General features: G+C 37.3%; 1 protein-coding gene across 1 annotated transcript in view; it reads left to right on the top strand.

Moving 5' to 3' along the window:
* Positions 1-18,113, top strand: part of ADGRL2 (adhesion G protein-coupled receptor L2) — a 389,045-nt gene that overhangs the window by 72,825 nt on the left and 298,107 nt on the right. The window contains exon 2 of the mRNA XM_058842492.1: positions 1,628-1,805. The gene's annotated coding sequence lies outside the window, so the exon portion shown is untranslated. The remainder of the gene's footprint in view (positions 1-1,627; positions 1,806-18,113) is intronic.

Raw genomic sequence — 18,113 nt, 5'->3', positions numbered from 1 at the left:
ATGCCATAGTCATAAAACTTAGGATTGAGGATGTCAAAGCTCTTTAAAAATGGTATTACTATCTGAATTTGATTCATTAGATACTAAGGAAGTTTCTTATTTGAGGCTGCTCAGTGATCAAAACTGATATAAGAATAGAGCTCCTCTGTCTTAGCTGTGATCTTGATTTAGTTCTTCCTTTACTACTCTGGGTATCAATTTCAAAATAAGCTTTTATTTATAGGTTTGTTTTTTTGTTGCAAAGCTGTTGTTCATTTTGTTTTCTTTGATAATATTAAATGTCTTCTATCTCAGCTTAAAATCAAATTTCTATAGCCAATTTAGGCTGGAGAATTCTTTGAATACCCAGTTATTTGTAACTCCAGTTTCACACTCTCCTCCCCCATAACCATTACATAATCATTTCTCCCAATAAAATATTTTTGATCAGATCAGAAATGTATGAAAGACTAGAAGATATTTCTTGGCTTCAAGACACATGCAAATACTTATTTAAGAGAGAGCCAGAGCCAGACAAACAAGCTTTTTTTAAAAAAGTAGTGAAACACTTGTCTGCTTAATTTGGCAAAGAATAAGTCTGTAGTTATTGAATATCAGGAGTGAGCAGAGGAGAAAGCAAGAGCGGGAGGTGGATGCAAAGATTATGTAGGGATGGGGACACTTTGCTCTCAGTTCAGTTTGTGGAAATATATGCTTAACCATAATGCCAAATCCTGAAGTAACTTTGCTAAATCCAGTGGGAACTTGCTTGCATTACCTGGAAGTCCAACATTCTCTGTGTTGATTTCCAAAGAATGGCTCCAGTTTTGAATGAAGATATCTGAAAGTAAAGCTTGACCAGAATTTCCCAGATGATGATGTGAGGGTTTTAACTGTGTTTTGTTTCACAGCAAGTGATGGGGGAGTTTTAATCTGCAGTGGCTAAGATCAGTTTGAAACCATTTGCAGCTGAGTATTGGCCATCACTTTGAAATTTAAGAGAAACCAAACATATTTCAGGAGATTTATTTCAATCTCAGCTAGAAAACAATGGAGTCCCATGGCAAGCTGGGAGTCTGCTCCTTTTAAAAGAGCACATGCCACTTCAAGGAAAAAAAAGCATGAAAGGAAGCAGTGGTGTGCAAATCAAAATAACCCCTTTGTCTTTCTGGATCCATGCTTGGGGAAGAATAGAGTGTAGGGGAAGAATTCAGACCTGTCTTTGTTCAGTCTCCAAAGGCAACTACTTTCTCTCTGAATGAGAAAGAAATTTAGTTTTAATGGTGGTGAAAGCCTTCCTTTATTTTCATGATCAATACAGACAGTTGTCAAAAATGCTCTCTTCAAATAACTAATTGTTGAAGATTAGGAATTAATTGATTTGAGTTTGGTGTTTTGTTTGGGATCTTTCTTGTTTGGTTTTTTTTTTGTTATTTCCCTTCCACTGCTACATAAGATTCATCAGTTTTTCACCTGCTCTCAGACATCAAACTGAGCTTCTGGATTCATTCTGTCCTATGCTTTTTTGTTAGATAAATATGGATTCGTTTCAGATGAGGGGTGTGATTAAATGCATCATGTTTTACTTTTTTAACGCTTGTAATATTTCTATCTTAAATCCACAAATATTTTGTGCTTTTTTTTGCAGGTGACAGTACTCCAGTGACACCACCTTACCTGAAGCTGGGCAGAATGAAACTTAATCTTGGGTAAGAGACCTATAAGTGATTTGAGGTGCTACTGTGACAAACATAATTTGATGGCTTCTTCCTTGCTGTTTCCTTTCATCCTTTCCTTAAAGCACTGCTGATGAAGCTGAGTTGAAGGTAGGCCCCTCTAAATTTTTCATGTGCATTTATCCCCTGAATTAATGTTATCTTTGGTAATTTTCACCAGTTATTCAGTGCAGTGCTGCCTGTCTGCCCGGTGAGCTTTCAGGCTAGCTCAGGACCCAGGCTCAGATCACAAAATTGCAGCATGACATGCTGCCACTTAAGCACTTAATTATACCTAAGGAGACAAGGATCCACATTGTACCCTTTACAATAGAGCCACAAGAAAAAGAAAAGTCCCAGTGCCTTGCTAGCCAAAGGGATCTTTGCCAGCACCAGGTGGTGGGAAGCATGAGGAAGTGAGTAGGGTGACTGTGGCACTGCCTGTGCAGCCACGGTGACAAGTTTTATAAAACAGTTGCTTTTGAGAGAGAGTCTGGTAGAGTTTGGTGTTGAGGGGCTGAAAAGGGTGCTATGTGGGGCTGAAAAGCCTTGTGGTCATTCCTGATGAACCATTTTCAGTGCTCCCCCTCCTATTTGGATGACTGTACTTACTTGGCTACTGGGCTCTTGCATCCAGGTTTTGCCAAGTGGTTATCTTCCTGCTTGTATCTGTTTATTCTCTATCTGCCTGTCTGGAAGGGGCAACCAATTATCAATGATGCTACTGAGATTTTTCTGTCTGGTTGAGCTAATTTCTCCTGGAGTTCTACCAGTGGTCTAATTTAATTACCTTGTTTCAAATCCAGTTTTAGTGGAAAATGCAGAGTAATACAAAACCACAAAATTCATCTATTTGCATAAACGTATACTGTGTTTTACATCATTTGTGATATCTGTACTCAGCTTCTCTTTTCTAGTAATGATGGACAGTCTCTCATTGGGCAAGGGCAATTAGTTTAATGGCAAATGTAGGTATTGCAGAATTTCTGAGCTTTGTAGCTTCCTGTAAATTACAATACTGCTTGCTTTCCTTTGAGTGCAAACACCATTATGCTCTAACTTCATCTTAAAGACTTTTCTCTTACTAGAAGGAAACCAGCCTTTGTATAAATTTATTTGGAGGATCAAAGTCTGTTATATAAATTAATTTTGTGCTAGATAGGTGTAGCTGAAATGAATTTCTAGAATGTTTAGAGTGCATGAAAATCTGTATTCTGTATAGCCACTGACTAGTGTAGAAGGTTGAGACATTGTGATTTGCTCTCTTGTGTCTGTGGTTTGAATTTATAGGAGAATAATAGCACACACTTGATGGCATACTGTAGTGGGACACTGAAGTCATGCTGCAAGGTGTTTAAGGCAGTAATAGAAAAATATCATTTTAAAATAGAAAGATGGCTAGTAAGTGCTTAGGGCTTTCCCTGGCACTGATTTTGTTGTAGGCTATTTGACAAAATCTCATCTTTTTAACTACTGAACAAAGCATTATGTGAAACAAGTATCTGCCTTCAGGAAAATGTTTCTATTATGTGTTTGAAGAGAGGTTTACTTTGTATTCTACAGAAGCTGGACATGCAAATGGAGTATTTGCTTATAAATTCTTATGGTCATTGAAGAGATTTTGCCTAATTCTTTTCTTTTAAATGAAAAAACTATGACAAAGACAAAGATTTTAAGCCGATGATTGGGATCCAAAGGACAGATAATACAGACTCCAACTGCGTTTCTAATACTTCAGTTCTTTAAGTGAAATATGTTCTTTATCTCAAAAAAGAATGAGAATATGGAAGATGTTGTGTCAGTGATTCTTCAGATTTTCATTCTATTAATGAGTTGAGGAAAGTATATTTCCATACACCTATCTCCTTTTTTCAAATTTCCAGTCTCAGTTCTTTGTGTGCTCCATGGAGAGGCTGTATACAATTATGCCTTGCTAGTAAAACAAGATAAAATAATATAATCCCATTGCATTGTCACAGAGATAAAGCATAGGGTAACTTATTGTTTTAGTTGATCAGCAGGGTGGCCTAGTAAAATGAATTCCCATCTCCTGGCTTTGGCTTATCTTCTGATTCCTGAGAGACACAACAAAGAAAAATAACAATAATAATAGAAGTAGTGTTTTTGCTTTCGTTTGATGTGAATATTGCAATAGTGGAGTCTCATGACAGAAAGGACAAATAATTGTGTGTACTGCCTGAACATCAATGGCATTGCATGCTGTAGTGTGACTCTGTTGGAATGTTGGACTTGTGTGATAATAACTGCACAGTAATAATAACAGTAAAAAAACCACACTGAGTATGCAATCACCTCTAGCCTGGTTACAATTGGTACCACACCTAAAGGTCCTAAATCCGGTCTACTCAAGTACTAAAAATAAATAGCATAAGTTTCTTCCCTAAGCAACTCAGATTTAGTATTTTTATTTCTGGAATGTGCCACTCCTGTCAATTATTGCAAACATTTCCCTGAAAGAGACAAAGGCTCTAAATTTCATTTGCAAAGCTTTCTTTATGTATCCAAGAGGAGCAGTCAAATCATCAAAATATTATTTTCTCCAAAATAAAAAATAGGCAGCTTCTGGACTTTGTTTGTTTGATTTATTAAGAGTGGTTGTCCTCTGGGTTTGAGCAACCTGAAAGGAAATACACAGCATCTCCTGCATTGTATCTTGCTTTGCATGAAAACACTGACCAGCTTCCAGACAGGGTTTTAGCTGAGGCCATTCCGGTTAATTTTGTTAAAAGTCTCAGCATATAACTGATATTAGAGAATTAAGAGAGGTTGTTCTCTACATGCTCTTTTTCCCTGTTGTGCTGTGAAAGAAAAGTGAATTTCACAGGTACAAAATGTATTCGCCCACCTCTTTTTTGCATCCCAGAGACAGACTACTGCACAAATCACTGTACAAAACCTTTCTGAGCCACGTTCAGGAGGCCCTGAATGCCTGCACTTGCACTAGGGCTCTGCATCTTTATGAGCATTTATTGTTAAACACCATAGATTTTGTGGTGGGTATCGCAAGACAGGATCATTCAGAGAACTTGATAGCACTTCATAGTGGTGTCCTTCAAAGTCTTCACAGGACCAGCCTCTTCCCCTCCTCCCCTCCTTCAGTAAGCACCATGGAGGGGCTGCCTGTAGGATGGGCTTTAAAGATCAGCCTCACTGCTGTTCTGCAGTGGGGGGGCTCTTGTGCCCTTCTGAGGCCACTGAGAAGCAGCAAAAGCTATATTCCAGAGCCTGTAATAGATGCAAATTGTGCAGATGAAGGAGAGGAAGCTCTAACAGCCGTTGAACGCAATCTGTGAACACTACTGTTTCATTTATAGTGATGCTACCTAGGCATTTGCACTTAAAAGGAACAATAAAGACGTGTCAGAACAATCGCAAGGCTGCAGAATTTAAACTGCGGCAACGACGTTTTGAGCCATGTGAAATGTTGCCTGCAAAAGATCTGCTTTTTCCGTTAGTTTTTGTTATTACTGAAGGCTGTTCTAGTTCTTGTTTTATGACACCGACTGGTTCATTTGCCTTCAAAGACTCAAGATGCAAAGAGGCAGGGAAACAAATTAAGTCAAAACTGCAATGGCTGGTGAAAACTGCACGAAGAATGTCATGGCTGCTCTTTATTTGTCTGTTTAGTTTTGAAGTAGCTTTGCTATACAACTGGATGGTTGATTCACTAACTTGCCAGCTGCCTCTAGCAGGCAGCAGTAGAGTTCCTGTAATGTTTCAGTGTTATTCTTGCTTGCAGGACAAAGGGCTGATCCTCAATTGATGCAGGAGGTATGCATATTACCCTGGTGAGGATCTGAACTGCTGTTGCCTTTCAGTCTTTTTATTTGAAATAGAGAAGAGGTTTTGAAATAGAGAAGGTGAGAAATTGCGGACTAAAAAATAAAATAAAAATCTAGTGGCTGTCAAACAACAGACAGTTACTGATTAACAAAGAATGACGAGCTTACATATAGTGTCCTGTTACAAGCACAATAAGCTGTGATTGTGTGCTGAGATTATGATTATCTGCAAGCACTTGCTACTTACTGACTGCAAATGTGAAAGCTATGTGTGCCTAGGAAAAACAAGGAAACAGAGGATTTGTTTTACCGCAGTAGGTGTGTTCAAAGTGCCCTAATCCTACTGAATAAGAGCACATATTGCTTGAAAGGGAATATAGAGTTGAAAAAAGGAATTTCTGTAGTTTGTACAAAAAACCAAAAATGGAGTAAAGCTGTATAAATTTAGTGTATGATTGGCTTTGTAGCTACAGCAGATTAAGATGCATTAGAGGACCTGTTGTCATTCTGGATCTTCTAGACTTCCTATGGGATACTATTATCTGATTTTTATTAATATCAGTCATTTGAATTCCATTAGTGTTCAGAGACCCTGATTTAGACTCAGTCATAGTAATGTAGCTGCATCACAAAGAACTCACAGTTTAAATAGACAGGATAGGCAATTAGCAGGTAAATGTCCCACTACTAAAGAAGATCAAATTACCTAAGACCTTGTCATATCTTAATGTTAGCTCATTTTGTTTTTTGCATGCCTCAGTAAAATGAGTAATCTATAAAATAAGAACATGCTGTTCTCATATTTTGGAAAAGTTCTAGGAAAACTGATGGTAGTAAAATGCTCTCAAAACCTTTTATTTGATAAATTATAAGTTTAAAGTGACGATTTTTTCATGTAATATGAATTTGAACTGTGCAAGTCTCTTGAATCTTTAGCTTTTAGTGAGGAATGCATTTCCCAGGGAAATGCAGGAGGGGCAGCAAGACTGTTTTAATAGTTCAGTGTGTGGGTCTGGACATGTGAGTGAACAAGAGATCAGCAGGGCAAAACGTGCCCTAAATGCTGTAAAGTCTTATACAATTGTGTCAGGCAGTAAACCCAAATGAACTTGCAAAGTCATGCACTAGTTCAATTTTGGAAAGGAAAACCTGGCTTTGAAGCCAACCAAATCAATCCCTAGTTCAAATTAAATTTGGAGTATCCTGTGAAGCTCCAATACACAACTCCAATAACAATCAGCACTTAAGGTGCAGGAAAATAATGCTCCATTTAAAAGAAATTGAATAAGGATTACTGACAGAGAAAGTTTTTGATGCTGTTTTGTCATTAAAGTCAAATTATAGCATTATTGTCTTAATCCCATATGTCTCAATCGTCTCTCTCTCTCCCTTGGTCTCTCTTTAATGCACAAAAAGCCCTGTGCATGGTCGGTCTTGTGTCTTCATCTCATTAAAACCTTGCCATGCAAATGTATCATAAGTGTTGCCTGAAGACTTCTGTCTCATGCAAAATTTAGCTTAAACTCTACTGGCATCAAATAATTTGTTATGCATAAACCTTCTGTTTGGTTTGCTGACATTCCTTCTTAGCTGGCTCTCATGGTGATTCATTATCTTGTGATATAGATTTCCAAGTATCATCTTTGTATTGATTTTTATATCTTTAATAACCACTCCACAGAAGATGGCTCCACTTGGTGTCATTGATCGCATCAAAAATTCAAGGCTTACAGAAATACTAGAGGGCTAATTGGTAGCAGAACATTTCAGACTTAATCTTAATACAGTCTTAATCTTCTGTACTAACCTGACTTGAAGATTTCCTTATTAAGGCTAAGGGGAAACTTGTGAATAACTGGAAATTACCTGGTGAGAACAGGTAAAATGTGGTAAATGGAGATAACAAGGTTTAGATCTGAAAAACAGCTCTCTTTTGTCTCTTCCCCTTCACCTAAGCATTCTCCTTAAATAAGAAGCAGTACATAATTCTTCTAGCTGTGGGAAAAAAAAATCTATGTTCACAGCATCGCATACTGTGCAGTGGACCAAAAGTTTCTGATGAATCAACGACAGTTATTAGGTCTGAAAAGTTACAAAATATGTGCTGGAGGTCACTTTTTTCAAAAAGAAGTGATTAAAGAAAGGTAATTTAAATATTTCAATTTTTATGTGAAAATTAAGGGCTCTATTTGTAAGCTTCCAGTCTTAGTCTAGTCTTGGCTAGGTTTGAATCTAGAATATCTGAAAATGTGGGCCAGAACAACAATCTGAGAGTCCTTCAGTCTGTTTAATTTGCCTTAATGTGTGGTTTAAAGCTTCTATCTCGTTACATTTTTCGGCAATGTAGTTTGCCAATGACAAGGAGGTGATATGTGTGTCCATATTTTTTCGTGACTGTATTTTTTCACTAAGTGACACTTTTTCACTAAGATTTTTTTCCAGGATTTTGCACTTTTTATATTCTAAAACTTGAAAGCAACTGAAAATAAACCACACTGAGTTACGGGGAAGAGTTTTTTTTAGAAAATCCAGTGATAGACAAAGAATATGTAGAGACAGCAACATGTTAAAACCAGTAAAGATAATTTCTCAAAAAAGCTGCCCTTGTAAATTGTTAAAAAGCTGTTAAAAAAAGTGTCTTCCAACAGCCACATGGTCTGTGGATTAAACATAGCAAGGCAGATTGTCCAGCTACTACTAGGAGTATCAATCAGGGCTACTCAATCAGTTCTTGCCAATAAAAGGCATTGAGACAGCACCAAGTCTGCTGGTTCAGTCAGACACTGCATGCCATCTGTGCAGTGGGAGCTGCCTGGTATGTTTCCTAAAAGATTAGAGGAACGGTTAGAAACATAGGAACTCCCACAGGAATGTGAGAGACATCATATATCTGGGAACTTGGTGAGAATAAAAATGAAATGTGTTCATAGAGCAGGCTGGAATAACCTTGGTCCCTTTTGACCTCTGTGGTAAGCAGACCTCTTTTTCCACTAGACCCTATCAAGTCTGTCAGGTTAGCACTAGTTTTTTTATGAACAACCTAAATTTGGAGCTGGCTGTAAGAAACTCACATTATTCTCATAAAGTCCAATCAAAAACACATTACACGGTTAATGCATCCATACACCTCTCATGCCTTTATTATGTTCCTGTTGTCACTCTCAGACTGAGAGGAAATTGTTCACATCAACCAAATCTTCTCAAACAGGAATCTAGCAGCTCTTTTCATTTCAGATTTTTACTGTGTTCATCACTTACCTGACTGAGGAATGTATTCATGGAGTAAACCAATCAGTCAAGGAAGTGCTGTCTCCTTATTTCCAGGGAGAGGAATAGAAAATATGAAGCCAGTCTAAGTGCTGCTTATTTACAGGGGTGAACAGTGACTCGTAGATTTTTGTCGAGCCCTGCAGAACAATTCCTGAGAATGATTATATGTGAATACACTCCTTAGCCATCAGAATGACTGAGGGATTTATGGTTTGGCCCAGGGTAGGCTATGTGATGAAAGACAGTGATACAGCTGGAATACAGTCTAAACTTACTGACTTCCAGCTTTGTACTGTTCCTCTTAGTTTACTTTGGGCTTCCATTAAAAAAAAAATAAAATACCTTTGTGAGCATCCAATGACATTTATTATGGACATGATATTTCTTATGGATATATACACTACCTACCAATAAACAGAATTGGAAGATGCAACATATTGACAAAAATGGGCAGCTGTATACTTGTACCTGAATTCAAATGTAAACACCTCTCCTCCTGACCCCCCAGCAGCAACAGAAGTCTTGTAATGGAGTACCAGAGCAAACATGGTTCAGATGTCTATTGAATCTCTACTGTTCTGTCCCCTTAAGATTTTTTCCTTATTTTTTTTTTTCAGCTATATTATTAAGCATTCAAGGATGGAGAGACAGTGAGCAAAAAATCTACTGGTTCTTCCAGCAAGAAGGAAGCACTGAACAGTAAAAGTTTAAGACATCACCCATTAGCTTTAATTTCTACACTTTTTTTTTTTTTTTTTTTTTTTTTTAATTGCATTCATTGTTTTGTTTTCAGAAAACTTAATGTTTTGAAAGAAAAGACCTGTGGTCTCATGCCTTAGTTACAGGCTACGAGAAAAAGGAAGAATCTCAAAGTCTAACTTACATCTTTCAGTAAGCACCATTCTTCAAATCTGTTCCTCACTTTGTCCACCTGCCAGTGTTCATAGCTCAGGACATGTAGCTGTGAGGCCTGGTTGTGCTGCAGGACATAAGGGTAATTCCCATTGATCTCAATGGGTATTACATGCATCCTGCAGCGGGAGAGTAAGGCCCTCAGGTTTCACTGAATAGCAAATAGTCATGTAAAATCCACGGATCCTATTCTCTCCCTGCAGGGTACGTTGAAGTCAATGGGAGCTACTTGTTAGACGCTGTGATGGGAAAAACTTACCCTTATAAGATAAAGCGATCCGTTCATTGTTGCATTTTGATTAATTTTTTTCAAAGATCCTAGTAATTAGATTTTTTCTATAGAAAATATATTATCTTCTGACCTTCTTTAGTCCACTTTATAATTAAAAATGAAGCTAACCAAAAGAAAAACGTATACAAAACAAAAGCCCACAGAAGAAATGTGAGAAAACTGAATTTACAAATTTGCCATGAATTAGTGTAGAAGTTAAACAACTCTTTCTGTGAGACTAAAATGCTATTCTTTAGAAACACTCTCTGCTCACAGCAAATACCCTAACACAAACTTCTAGCATTGATTCTACTGATCTAAATAAGGAGCTAGAGTTTGGCAAATCAACACAGAATTTGACATCTGTTTTTTATGGCTTGAAATTTGAAACTGAGTTTCCATCAAATCAAAGTTTACACCCAAAGCAGATTTTAAATATCTCCTTCACTAGCATGTTATAACATTAGCTGAAGGAAAGGCTTTCTTCCCATCCCCCTGTCCTTTCCTACTCTTCCACCCCCAAGTGCTCTCCTTGAAAGCAGCAAAGAACTTAAGAAATCTGGGCAGTCTATCAGTTTGCTATGGTTCATTTTACCTAATCCAGACATCCAGCACAGCAGGGGGAAAACTGCTGTATCTAGTGAAACAAGAGCATGAATAATTAAAACTCTGTTATTAATGAACTTCCAGTCGTTATGTAAATGAAACTGATTTCAAGTCTAATTTGTCAGCCTGAATTCTTTTTCTGTTCTCCTTTTGTCTAGGACAAGAACTCATCATAATGGACTTGATAATAAAACACTGGCAGACATGCTGTGTGCAGTGCCCATCTGAGTTAGGGCTTTTAGCATGGTTAATGGATACAGTTACTGCGGATAAGTCTATAAGGCATTTGTATGGCTTTACGTTTTACAAGCTTTTTCTTTTTTTTTTTCTTTCTCTTTTGACAGTGCTAGCTATTCTTTGCACATTCCTCATTACCGTTTACCTTTACATGAGGGGTGGCTTGTAATTACTGGCTGGTAAATACTTTCCTTCTCATTTCGTGCGCCGTTCAAAGACAGCAGAGTTCAGAAAGGTCTGTGGGAAGGGAAGTCTGTAGTTATCAAACAATGGCTAACAGTCACCAGGAGAAAAAGCCTGTCAAAGCACAAGGCTGCCGGGCACTGGGTCCTTGCCCCATTGTCTTGGATCAGGTGTCAGTCATCGTCCGGCCCACTACATTTACTCTGATACCAAATAACCAGTGTTGAAGTTATATAGAAAGGACAGGCACTCCACTGGGAAGGCTGGGGTTAGGTTTTAAAAGAAACACTGAATTTTAATTTTTTTACTTTCACCCAGACCAAGCAGGATCTTTTGAAATAGCCCATGCCCTAAATTGATTAAGCCTGTGGTAGGCAGCCAGATAGAGTGAGGTAGGTAGGGCTGAGGAGTTGCCTTCAAATTGTGATTTGTTTGGGGGTTTTTTTAGGGCCTCTTGCATCTGCCCTTTAATTCTCAACAGTTAAGTCTCTCTATTTTTTTCTTTCTTTTTTTTCTGGTCAATATATTCAGTATATTTAGATTCATTAGTTCTGATTTATACTGTCAGGAAAAGGTTGTTAGTGCAGGTTCAGAAGGTAACCAAGGAGAGGAGCATAAGCATTTGTTTCCCTATATAGTGCACTAAGAAAGGAAGAGGTTAACAAAAGAATCCTCAAAATAGGATATAAAGAGTATTTATAAATATATAAATAAATTTAAAAATTTGAAAACTCAAACCTGAAAGAAACAGTGTCTGCAGTCCCCTGGAACCAGCCTAGGTCTGTTATCAAGGGTGGAGACTCAAAACTGGGCATTTTACATGCAAGAAAACTGTGAAGTAAGAATTGTTTATTTTATTCTGTATCAGGAACAATCCATCTCTTTTTTTTATTATAGCTTGCTCTTTAGGGCTTTTTTTAATTTTTATGATAAACTAAGAGTGACCTTTATGTTCTTTTTTTTTTTTTTTTTTTTTTTTAATCAGCTTGCTTTCTTTAAAAGGGGCAAAAAGCATGGCTGGATCACTGGTTCTGCTTGTAGGAAATTGGACAAGTGTGAAAAATTCGCAGTATAGGTGTGGAAAAACGTACATTAAAGACTTCTTTTACATTTTTTTTTTCTCTTTTCTTCCACTCTAGGCTTTCACTCTGTGCCATCATTGTGGAGAGGTCTAAATAAATGCATAAAGGGCAATATTTAGAATTACTCTCTGAATAGACTGGTCTACTGGCCCTTCTTTACCCTGGTGGACCAGGCAAAATGTGTAGGCCTGGGAGCTGGAAAGAATTAAGAGGAGGACAGTTCTTGGGTCGACTTGCTGCACAGGGAAAGTTTTTGGCTTGTCTGCTAAAACCCGGTATGTTTGGGAGGGCCTCCGAGCGTACCTTCGATGCACTGTGTTACACTCAATTGTGCTGTGTAGGGTAGGGGCCAAGAAAACTCTCCTGCCTGAAAGATGTTCAGATTCCATGGAGGAAATTTCCTTGCTTCCAGCTTCTTGCTAGGTGAGGCAGACACCAGCCTCAGGCTTTCCTTTGCGTAGCTGTTCTGGACATTTCAATTCCTGAACTATCTTTCCTTTCCTATGCAAATTGTAAAAGGTAGTCAGGGAATATTGTGTAGTTTCTGTCAAAGGAGGAAAAAGTTTTAAAAGCAACTCATTTCTGTCACACCTTGAGCTGGGAACTACATGGTGCTTTGAGCATTCTGTCAAAGACATTTGGTGTACTCATGGTGTGTGTTAAAATTGCTGTGGGAATATTACTGGTTGAGAATATCTATTAGAGGTATATTTAGAGGATGTATTTCAATATCTGCTAGCCTGACTTTATTATTTTTACAATAATAAGACCTAAAATAAATTAGATACTTGCTGAAGCTTTAAAACATTCTTGCAACACAAACATAATGTAAAACCTAATTTAATTCTAAGGTTAGGGCTGAGAAGAAGGAAAAAGAGGAGGGAAGAGGTTCCATGTTTCAGTAAAATAAGTTTCGTGCAACAAAGCAGGTGTTTATAGAATGCTTCATTTTAATTCAGTGAAGCTAATATCCCAGTTTATGTTGTTTGGAGTAATAACAGTGTAACACAGAGCTGTAGCAAAGATTTGCAGGTTTCCTTTAGGTCAGTAACAGTTGCTATAAACATGTTGGACTATTTTTTTTATTATTATTCTACTCCATCTACATCCTGTAACTGGAGGGGAGGGGAAGGGGAGAGGGTTAACAGTTTTTACAGTTTAGAAGGATTTTCTTTTTGTCACATTTAAACGAAATATACACAGGTGGCTAGGTGGCACTGTGGATTAATGTACTTCTGAATTAATGTGCCTAGAGTGGCTTGTATCACGAAGTGAGTCTATCTGAAGTGCAAGCTTGCTTTCCTTCCTGGATCACCATGTGTGCAGTCACTTGAATTGCATTATTATTTATATCAAAATCAGAAATCCAAAATAATAGACACTGTAATCATGAGAGAATTATATTAATGAACCTGTATTTTGGAGTTATATACTGTTTTGCAGGCCCTGCTTTTGTGCTGAGACTTGCTATTCTAACTGGAAGAAAGAGAAAGTCACCTAAACTGCAAACACTGTTTAAAAAGAAGAAAAAAACAAAACAAAACAAAAAAAGGCTTTTCCTGTGTTGTATTTTGAGCTTAAAAAGTTACTTTGCCAGCACTAGGGGCAGTGAATGTGCTGTGGGAGAGCTCTAAGGCTGGGAGCTGTGGGTTCCTTTTGAAGCTAAAAGTGCTCAGAATTGCATGCTGTAACTACTGAAATCCAACTATCCCAAGCAGGCAGACACACATTGCCCAAAGCCATATACAAATTATGCCTCTGCAAACCTATTTCAATGTAAATATTATCATATATTCAGGGGTAGTCCTTCCACTGCAATAAAATTGATAAATGTAACTCAAGAGCAACTTTGGTAAAAGTTAATGATTGCAGTAGTGCCTGCCTGAAGTCAGATGAATCTTACTCATTGAAGAAGTTTTGCTTCTCTAAGAAAAAGGAGGTAGAATGCATATAACCAACAGAACTCAATCACTGCATATTCTTAGTCTCCTCTAGTCAACTCCAGAGGTAATAATCACTATAGGGATTTCTAAAAGGTAATTACTGTATATTGCTTAATTATAGTTTATTAAGATCAAACATACTTCAGTATTTAGTTGATGTAACAGGAAAACAGTCTGTGTTTATCGTTTTAAATGCAAACAGTGCAATCTGCATTGAGGCTTAAAAAAATGTGGTTTTTAGGACACAGCAGTTTAGATGTCAAGACTACTGCATTAGCCACCTTCCCCTTTCTAAAGAAAATTCAGTTTCTGTAACCTGAGGCAATAGTTCTTTATAATGCATTGTATGTATTCATTCTTACTCCTTTCTACTAAAGCTGAAAGTTGTAACGGGGGGAGGGGGGGGGGGGAATTGATCAGGTACAGAGTATTAACTGCAAGGTATTCTTTCATGTGCAGCATTAGCCAAAGATGTATACAATTAGTTAAAAAAACAGCTTTGGAAAGAACTAAGTGCCTGTAAAAATCAAACTGATTAAGAAAGAAGTACCTAACATCCGACTAGATTTATTTTCCTTAAACTGAAAATGAAAGCTGCCACTTCTACTAAAAGCCCTTGCAGCCAAGAGATTTCACAGCAGTTCAGTTAAAGCCTAGCTAATGAATATAAGTTACTTTAGTGGATTTTAGTTGACTTTGAAATTAAAGTCTGAAACCGTCGGATGCTACTAGCGGAGCTAGACTATAGCAAAATGGACTTAATAAACTCCATTGTGCACTTAGATCCCTAGTGAGATTTGCCTTCCACCCATGACCAATTGGTATTATTTTTGTGGTGACTGGTACTTTTGTCTCTGAGACTGGGATTTCTGGGAGTGATTAGCACTTTTCAGCAGTGATTGACAGGTTGTAGCAGCAAGGAGACAATAGGAGGAATCATTAGGAATTCAAATGCAGATTTTTGTTTGCATGCTTTAGGACTGGTTTGTGTAGAAGTGAAATCTAGATATGAGGGCAGAAATAAGCTATTATTTCATCCATTTTAACAAAATACAAAAGGAAAAGATAAAAATGTACTAAATAAAAAAAAAAGAATAAATTAAAAGAGAACAAGATAGACAATAAGATCATGTTGCTGTTAATAAGATTCTCCCACTATATCAGTTTTGGTGGAGGGGGGGGGTTTGGTTTGTTTTTTGTTTGGTTTGGCATTTTTTAGTTTTTTGGTTTTGTTTTTTTTTTCCTAGAGAATCCTCTCTTAAGTGTTTTGTACGAAATGCTGCTCTAAATTTGTAATAGAAATGGTAGAGTACAGTTTGTGGTAGAAATATTTTTTAATACTGCTGAATTAAAATCCCAGCCAAAAATATCACTTTGCAGGGGAAATGTGTACGTTGGTGTCATACTGAGGCTTGACAAAACCGTCTCTGTTGCATCTAAACAAGAGGCCGTGGAGAAATAATTATAATGACTGATTCCAAGCATTGACCAGCAATTGATAATTGGCCATAAATAATTAGGAAATAATGGCACGTCAGTGGTGTAAATTATGTAAATTTAGTAGCTATGTCTCTAGATACTGATTGAGTGCTTTACAAGTGATTTTTTTTATTCAGATTATAAATTTAATATACTGTACATGACAATTTAATCTTGTTTGGCATCAAAGCTACCAAGATAATACAGAATTATACAAGCCTAATCAAAGAGAGAAAAATCAGATGAACATCATTATTTTGGAGAGCTGGTTTAATGGGAGTTGACATTTTCAAAAGAGCATGGATTCTTCCTTTTTTTTTTTGAGACAACAATTAATCTGAACTAGGTTTCTGAAGCAGTAAGCTAACAGAAAAAACACTGACTGAAATTACAGATGTGAGTGTTCACAGGGTATTAAATATTTAAAATATGATTTTGTGTAGCACACCCTGCTTACATGGAATGATCGTAGCCCTGGATTTTTATTCTTAAATAGTGTGCTCTTCAGGGCAAAGGCTGTATTTTTTGTGTTGTGACTAAACTTCTGAGGATTTTGTCATCTTTTCCCTCTCTGTTGATATCAGCAAAGGTCTGTAACTTTGGTATTTTGTATTTCAGTGTAACATCAAGATAACATAACAATAACATAACTTTAACATCAGATTATGTTAAAAACTCCATCATGTTAGCTAGCACACGTTGCACACAAATGCATACTGCCTCCCAAGAATATAATTTAGAGCACAAGGGGTTGGTCTTTTGTGAATGCTTCTGCTCTATGTAGTTTTGCTGGATTTACTAACATATGGGCTGAAAGATGTTTCAAAACTGATGAAGTTTACTCCTGATGGTATTTTATCTCACAAACTACTTAATGTTCACAAAGTGACCGTTTGTACTATGCGTCATTAAGAAAAATACTTATATTAACACAAAATAGGAATTTTCTATAAAATCAGATAGTTCCTGGGTATCAGTGCAGTCTAATTCAAAAAAAACTTCTAAAAAATTCCAGGTAAGATGTTCTAGTGCCAAACTGATGAGCCAAATAGGTGTGTCTCCAGCATAGTGCACACATGCATGGGGTAGTTATTGCTGCAGTGTCCCACTGTTGTCAGTGTGGGAAAGATTTCAACCCTCCTCTCTACCTCCAGATTTTCATTCTTATTAATTGGATTTGGCACCCGGAATCAAACAGAACCTTTGAATCTGCGTTTAACATTCAGAGTGTGTTTGTCTCCCACCGAGGCTGGCTTTGCTGCTGCGGGCCCTTGAGGGGAGCACAGCACATTTGGGATGGATGCATAAGGTGGAGGAAATGAGGGAATAAGGGGCTCTCTGGGCTGGAAGGGAGAGTGAAGTTGTGCAAACCAGTGTTGCCTTCCAGTGTCCAGCCAGCCCAGCTTGGAGCATCTGCTGTTGCTGAGTGAGCAGCAGCTCCTGCTGCTGCCAGAAGTGAAACCACCCTGCCTGCATTTGCCCATCAGCACTGCTAAACATTTCTGCTTTTGGTTCCATTAGAACTAAATACTCACCAAAAATGCTGTCAATTCAACATTAATACTATATAAAAAGAACAAAAAAGCACCAAACTCTCCTGCCAGCTAAAGCCTCTCCCACCACCTTTGCTTTTAGTGAAAAACAATTTTAAACTCACACCTCTTCTGAGTATGATCTTTATTTAAATTTAAGTTCATTTCTTCCTTTTTTCTTTCATGTGGTTTTATTCATATCTCTGATTAAGAAATAGCTATTTGCTCATTATCACTTAGCATTTGAAGACGTTTTTCCCTTATCTAATTAGTTATAAAAGGCGCTTTGCTTTTTTTTTTTAAAAAAAAAAAAAAAAAAAAAAAGGTCTGATTGCTCCTTCTGCAATACAGTCTAGACATACTAAGGGAACTAACTAGGGAAAGTCATTTCTACATTCTAAAAAATAAGGTAATTTTTAAATAACTCCCAAGATAAAGTGGACATATGGTAAGAGATAAAACGTGTAACCTAACCATATAGATATTTAGATTCACACTGCCTTTTTCTGGCTCTGTCAGTGCTTTGTATGGGGAGATAAGGGCAGACTCATAAGGCTATGATTCAGTAGAGGCTATTTCGACAAGTTTCCACTCTGAGATTCTGTTCATCAACCTCTAATTAGCACTTCATCGCTTTCAGCTTTGTGTCACCCAGCTGACTAGAGGAAGATGACACCTCCAACTTGAACTGGGCTTTTTTCCATTTTCTTGGAGCTCATCAAGACATGTGGTGCTTTCTTAAAGTGCAGCTGGTGCTGGCACTTTCATTGTAAATTTAAATCGCTGTGTTTGGAAAAAGGTGATAAGAACAGTTTGTTTCATGTCCCTGGTGTTTAGCCTGAGGCAATTCCCAGCAAATATATTCAAGGCTCCTTCTGGTTTGATCTGCTACACTTTTTTGTATTATTATTATTATTAATAACAATGCTAGAAAATATGCACCTGAAAGAATATCCTGTGCAGTGTATACATTTTTTCCCACAGTCACTAAAGTTTGAAAGAAAACAAAACCCTTTTAAGCTTCAATTTAGAAAAATGGCAAAAATATGGACTTTATATATATATATGTTTGGAGAAGGAGCAAGTTCTTGGGTTTTTTTT

This window comes from Poecile atricapillus, chromosome 7, assembly GCF_030490865.1.
Source record: "Poecile atricapillus isolate bPoeAtr1 chromosome 7, bPoeAtr1.hap1, whole genome shotgun sequence".
Lineage (NCBI taxonomy): Eukaryota > Metazoa > Chordata > Aves > Passeriformes > Paridae > Poecile > Poecile atricapillus.
Note: the sequence above shows the minus strand (reverse complement) of the source record. Positions and strands in the feature narration are given on the sequence as shown.